Here is a 6,670-nt window from a genome sequence, read left to right on the forward strand (position 1 = left end):
TGGTCTCCACCCACCTATTAGCAGGGAGATTCCCCTGACTCTGCATCACCTGGAAGGTTTTCTCAATATGATCTAGCCATTTCTCTGCCCCCTCATGACTTTCATTACCCATAAACCGATCTAACTTCAAGTTGTACATGGTCTCCAGAGGTGTCCTCGGAGGAGGGGGAGGACGAATCACATTCTGTAAAGCCTGGGCCATCGCTTCCCCTAACTGAGTAATATCCGGGAAATTAGGTTCAGAAGTACGGCGGGACTCCCTACGCTCTCTACGAGGCGGCATGATTCTGACAGAAAACATCAAAAGATCGTTAAGACATTAACAATTTACAGGACTGCAACCTAAGCTCTGATACCAAACTGACACACCCTGATCCGGAGGATCCAGGTGTGCTGGCCGTCACGTGGGCGTGACGTAACCATAAGCACGACACGGAAGCGTAATAACAACATATAACAACAGAAATTCAACCCAAACTCAACATAACCACATACGGACATAACCGGACGAGTTTACAAGTAAACACATAAGTTCAGAGCATAGGTTATCTGCAGTCTAGTAGGACTAAAATAAGAATACATCACCCTCAGGTGAGTCCTACATGTCCCAAATCTGTCAGAAAGCCGGAAAGGACCTCGTGAGCCAACCACCGCTAACCTAGAACCTGGAGGGGCGCAAAACAAAATGAGTGGGTCAGTAAAACAAATTAGTTTTGCAAAACATTTCTTTAAAACAGTTATATCCCCTCGCCGTAAAAACCTGTATACTTTCCCAGAAATATATAACCATATAAAATCTCAACATTTAAATCTCAAATCTTTAACATTTTCAAGAAAACATGCCATGACATAAATAAAAATATAAATCAGGTGAATAAGGAATTAATCGGAGACCCTGCAGTTGGTCCTATACGATTAATTCAATAGCTCAAATCCCACTAAGCCGGAGTCACCACAGTGACCTATACGGCCCTACTCTGCACATCACTCGGAACTACGTAAGGTAGTCTATACGATGAAAGGTGTAAAAATACGCTCTAGTGCTTCTCTCATCATATCATCAGCGCGCATAACTAAGATCACCCACTAGTCGGAATCACGCCTAGTGATCTATACGACTAGCATGTCGGAACCCTCACATGGTCTGTACGACATCCACCTACTTGGATCCAAGGCGAGCGTGCGGTGTGGTGAATAATATAAGCACTAACACCTAGGGTGCAGGTTATGAGCTCAAATTATATTGATATCAATCCATTCAATTAAATGAATAATGAACTCACCTGACTTACCTGTGCCTCCACAGCACCATGCAACATGTATGCATCATATCTCAATCATATAATTCATAAACCAATTCATGATTTTCAAATAATTCTATGCATGGCATATTCAAGACATATTTTCATATAGAACATTTTTCTGGGAAAAACAGTAGTATATAGGTAATACGAAAACAAAACTGCCCACTCACTGATAAGTCGACGGGTCGTAACCCCCGTGGCGTCCCTGGATGCGGTCGTCCTCGGGATACGTCTCACCTATATGCGAAACAACTATAAAAACATTAATTTTAAGCATATCACCAATAATTCGAAATAACTTCTCATACGATGCTCAATTTTGGTATATGAATATACCACATCGACCTACTCGACGTCACGAGCGTCGGGAAATTTTTAGAAAAATTTTTGGAAGCCCCACGCGCCCCCACGCGCCACACGTGGCACGGGTCCACGCGCTGGCCACGCGCAGCACGTGCAGCGCACGTGTCATCTTCCTCGCAGGGTCTCGCCGGACTGGTTCTCCGGTGGCCGGACTCCGGCCGAACTCCGGCCGATTTTCAAACTCACTGTTCTCCTTCGTTTTTCACCCATTTTCTTCGTATTTTATACCAAATTGAAGCCCTAAGAGTGTACTATCACGTTGGACTAGTTTTAGGGCCTAAAAACTACGAAATCTCACCTTGCAAAAACCAAGGGTTCGGCCAAACTTGAAACCTACGATCCCGGCGTCCAAAATTCTCCAACGAACGTCCCCGAGCTTCCTTAGGACCTCCTAAAGCTCACCACAAGCTTGAAATCTCCTGAAACACAACATTTTACGTTCGCATGAACAGTACCTCAAAAATGGAGGTTTGGGATCTACGTGAAATCGAAGGTTTCACTTCCTAAAACTAGTACCAATGAACTCAGGACGTCAAAACGATGAAGATACATACCTTATTTGCCCCGATCCGTCAAGTTTTGAAGGGTTTTGGTGGTGGTCCGTACGATATGGGTGTGTTTGGGTGTGAGGTCGGGAGAGAGAGAGAGAGACTGAGAGGGTGATCGAGAGGGAGGAGAGAAAGGGACTGATCTTGTGTGGTCAAACCAATCCACACCATCCAAAATCTCTCTTAAGTCCCTAACCACAAAAATATAAAATCAACTTCCAAAATATTTCTAACTTAAACAACTTCTTAAAAGTTTAGGGACCAAACATTTTCAAAACGTAATACACCCATACCTTGATACCTGACAAGGGCATTTTTGTCCTTTCACATTCCCGCCAAAAGTACCTCCGGGACGGGCTGTGACATCAACTGCCCAGATTAACTATGAACAGCACTAATTAACCCTCAGATTTTCCTTAAGTCATTGAATTGAATGGATAACGCATCGGCAACCAAATTATTCTTCAATAGTTCCCTACATGAGCAGCATAATAGAGATACAATCAAATATCATTAAGCTTTGTGAAAATCATAAGCATTGACAAGGCATTCGTAACTATGAACAACATGATACTCCTTCTAGGAATTTACTTAACACGATTTTGACTAGCAACCTCCACTACTCATGAATATAAGTTCATAACAATTACGTGAAACTCCCTTATATTCTAGCATCAAATTCATGCATGCAAACTAAGTATGCATCCTTAATCAACAAACAAGAATAAGTTCTGAATCAAACAGTTAAATAAATTGCATTCACGATTTATGAAATCACAACTGGAAGTAATCAATTCATATTGTAAATATGTTCATGGCTTTGAATTTTCCTCTAGCTAAAACGAGTTTAGCTCCTCATGTTCGCAAAACAAAGATAATTAAACTTAAATATTGGAAACAAAAGATAGATTACACCTAAAAACGTTCCAGCAATCCAAACTTGATTGGCAAGCACGTCCAAGGGTCCTCCTTCTTCTTCTTTGCTACGGCACAAGGTGTGGGTGAAGGTTTAAGTGATGAATTGTATGGAAGAATGGCTGAAAGTATCAATGGTAGTGAATGGGTGATTAAAAGGGTGCGGCAAGGGCCTTTATTTATAGGTTTTTGAAAAACAAGGCCTAACTTAAATTGGTAAACAGGTTTGATCCCAAATCCACAAAGAAAAAGGGAAATCAAATTAGAATCCCAGAGAGAAAGGGAAAGGGATATATGGCAGGATCCTAAAGGGAAAGGGGAATGCCTTGCACGGCAAGGGAAGGGTTTTCTAGAAGAAATAGGTGCGGTTCCTTTTAGGAATGGGATTAGGCCTTCTAGAATCATTATTTAAGTGTCCTAAAATAATTAAGGATCCTTTTTGCCCCTGGAAATTAAGTGGTGAATGATTAGGAAAGGTTAGGACCAAATAAGGTAACTTGGCTAACATTCCTTCTTTCTTGCTAGATTCCTTGTCTTCCTTATTTTGAATTTATTTGCTTCATCTCTTCAGCACATTCCTAGCCTCTTTTGAACTTCAAATTCATCCATCCACCTTGCTCCAAGCATGTGCTATCCATTCCAAGCCCAAAACTGCCCCAAAATGCTCCAAATTGCACTTTCTTGCTTCTTTAGCCCTTTGGACCTACAAACACATGAAACTAGCTTAAAATACTAAAATAACTTGGAACTAACAACATAAATGCAAGAAAACAAGCTAACTAAGTTGCATAAATATGCTCCTATCAATAGCTGATGAAGTTGTAAATCTTTACTATGTCTCCCAGATTGAGCCCAAGAATATCAAAAATGCCTTAACTGATGAAGAATGGATCTTAGCCATGCAGGAAAAGATAAATCAATTTGAAAGGAATGAAGTCTGGTCCCTTACTGATAATCCATCGAACACTAATGTTATTGGTATTAAATGGATTTCCAAAAACAAGTTTGATGAATCAGGAAATATGATTAGAAATAAGGCCAGACTTGTTGCTCGAGGATACTCTTAACTTAAAGGTGTTGATCTTGATGAAACCTTCGCTACTGTTCCTCATCTTAAATCAGTCAGACTTCTTTCTATTATTATATGCCATTTAAAATTCAAGCTTTTTCAAATGGATGTCAAAACCCATTCCCAAATGGATATCTTAATGAGGAAGTCTATGTAACATCCTAAGGGTTTGGAGGATCGTCACAGACTATATGGGGTGTATAAAATGAGGAAAGCTCTCTACAGTTTTAAACAAGCCCTATGCATTTGGTATGACAAGTTGTATTCTCATATTCTTACTCATGATTATACTCGTGGCTCTGTTGATAAAACCTTGTTTGTTAAGAAGGTTAAGTCTCATGTTGTGATTGCCAAAGTGTATGTGGGTGACATAGTTGTTGGGTCTATTTCTGATAATCTTGTGAAACAATTTATCGATATAATGACAAGTGAATTTGAGATGAGCTTGGTTGGTGAATTAAACTACTTCCTTGGACTTCAAGTGAAACAAGAAAAGGATGACATCTTTATCTCTCAAACAAAGTAGGCTAAGAACTTGGTGAAGAAGTTTGGCCTTGAGGGTTCAAAAGTTGCTAGATCTTCGATGAGCATGTGCCAAAATTCACAAGAAGTCAAATGGCAAAGATGTTTGATCAAACTCTGTATAGAAACATGATTGGAAGCTTACTCTATCTGACTACGAGCAGACCAGACATTTGTTGTTAGGGTATGTGCACTGTTTCAAAGTTGTCCTAATGAGTCTCACTTACACGCAGTCAAGAGGGTTATCAAGTATGTTATGGCACCACTAATTATGGACTTCAATATACTCATGACACCAACCTAAACCTGAACCTACCTAGTTAGGTTCAGTGATGCTGATTGGGCTAGTTGCATTGATGATCAAAAGAGTACCTCAGGGGTGAGCTTTCTATGTTGGGAACAATTTGGTTGCTTAGCACAACAAGAAGCAAAATTGTGTCTCTTTATCTATTGCCGAGGTAGAATATGTGGCTGCCGAGAGTTGTTGCACTCAACTGATGTGGATCGAACAAATGCTCAGTGACTATGGTATATCTCAATCCACTTTTCTTGTTTATTGTGACAACATGAATGCAATTGATATTTCTAAGAACCATGTCCAACATTCGAGAACCAAATATATTGACATTAGGCATCACTTCATTAGAAATCTAGTGGAAGGTAAGATACTTACCCTTAACTTTGTGCCAACTAAAAAACAACTAGCTGACATATTCACTAAAGCCCTAGATAATCAAAGGTACGAAGATCTTCAACAGTCCATTGGTCTTTCAGCTATGGACTAAATTGTTTGAATAGCCACGCTTCCAAGTTGTGTCTGTCTTGTCAACATGCTCATCAGATACCTACGTTTTGTCTATCTATATGCTTATCTTAATTGTCATACATTCATGATATTTTTGGGATTATCCTTGGATAATCATTCACTATGATATCAAAGGTTCTCCCTATTGTCTTGATAGCCTCTGAAAAATCAGGTTTCCATCATCCAAACTTTGAGGTGATTTTGGTGTTAGACTTGCTTTGTTTCTATGTGATTGGTAGTGACTCTACTTACTCTGTAATCTAAACCAAGTGTCATTTCCCTTGTTCCTTTTTGTGTCTCCCCAAAAGAAAATATCAAAAAAAAAAAAAGAATATAGGCACATTGAAAACAACAAAGGGGGTTTACTTCAAGAAATGTTAACATCGATCAAGGGAAAATCTCTTCAAAAGTATCCTTTCATGGAATGTCATGGGGTGTTTCAAAGTCTCGAATTCCGTTCCTCAGGTCATACATCAATCTTTTTATTGTTTAGAATGGTGGTTCATAAATTATACACCTCTCTCAAATGACCTTGACATCTCTTGTTGGAGTTTTGAGCTCCTTTAAGTCCCACATCGGGGAACTCAAGGGAACTTGAGGTCCTTATATTAATTTAGTCTCCTTTATTAGTAATTAGGTGTTGGACCATTTGGAATGGGGATTGAGGCTTGGGCCACTAATTGTGTGGATTAGGCTTGATGATTATACTATAATATTAATATAAATTAATATTAATTAATCAAGACAAGGGCCTTGGGGCACTTGGGGCCTAAGAATTAAAATTAATCTTATCAATTAGTTTTAATTTCGAATTAAGTTTTTAATTAAATTAATTAAAAACGTTTTGATTAATAGACACGACTCTTTGGAAAGAGTTGTATAGCTTCATATACATCCAAAAGGTTTTTGAAGAGGTATGAAAGAGCCTATATAACTGGAGTCCTCAGCTCCATCGAAAATTATTTTTTCTTCCGTACAAAATTTCTAGAGAGTAAACACACACAGTAATTCACTAGAATTCTATAATCTAGTGCGGGTTGTAGAATTAGGTAGTTGTATCTTCGTTGAGCAGACGTTGTAGAACCACAAGCACAAGAGTGGGACAAAAATACTGTTCGAATGACATAACTTTTGCTCTAGCCTC

At 39.2% G+C, this 6,670-nt stretch overlaps 1 long non-coding RNA gene across 1 annotated transcript; it reads right to left on the bottom strand.

Annotated features, from left to right (window-relative positions):
* Positions 1–747: 747 nt before the first annotated feature.
* On the bottom strand, positions 748–2,364 carry LOC139196671 (uncharacterized). The gene is made up of 3 exons (XR_011581767.1): positions 2,222–2,364; positions 1,966–2,086; positions 748–1,541 (listed from the first exon to the last, which is right to left on the bottom strand). It is a non-coding gene; the product is annotated as an uncharacterized lncRNA (long non-coding RNA).
* Positions 2,365–6,670: the final 4,306 nt, after the last annotated feature.

Source organism: Malus domestica, chromosome 06 (assembly GCF_042453785.1).
Source record: "Malus domestica chromosome 06, GDT2T_hap1".
NCBI lineage: Eukaryota > Viridiplantae > Streptophyta > Magnoliopsida > Rosales > Rosaceae > Malus > Malus domestica.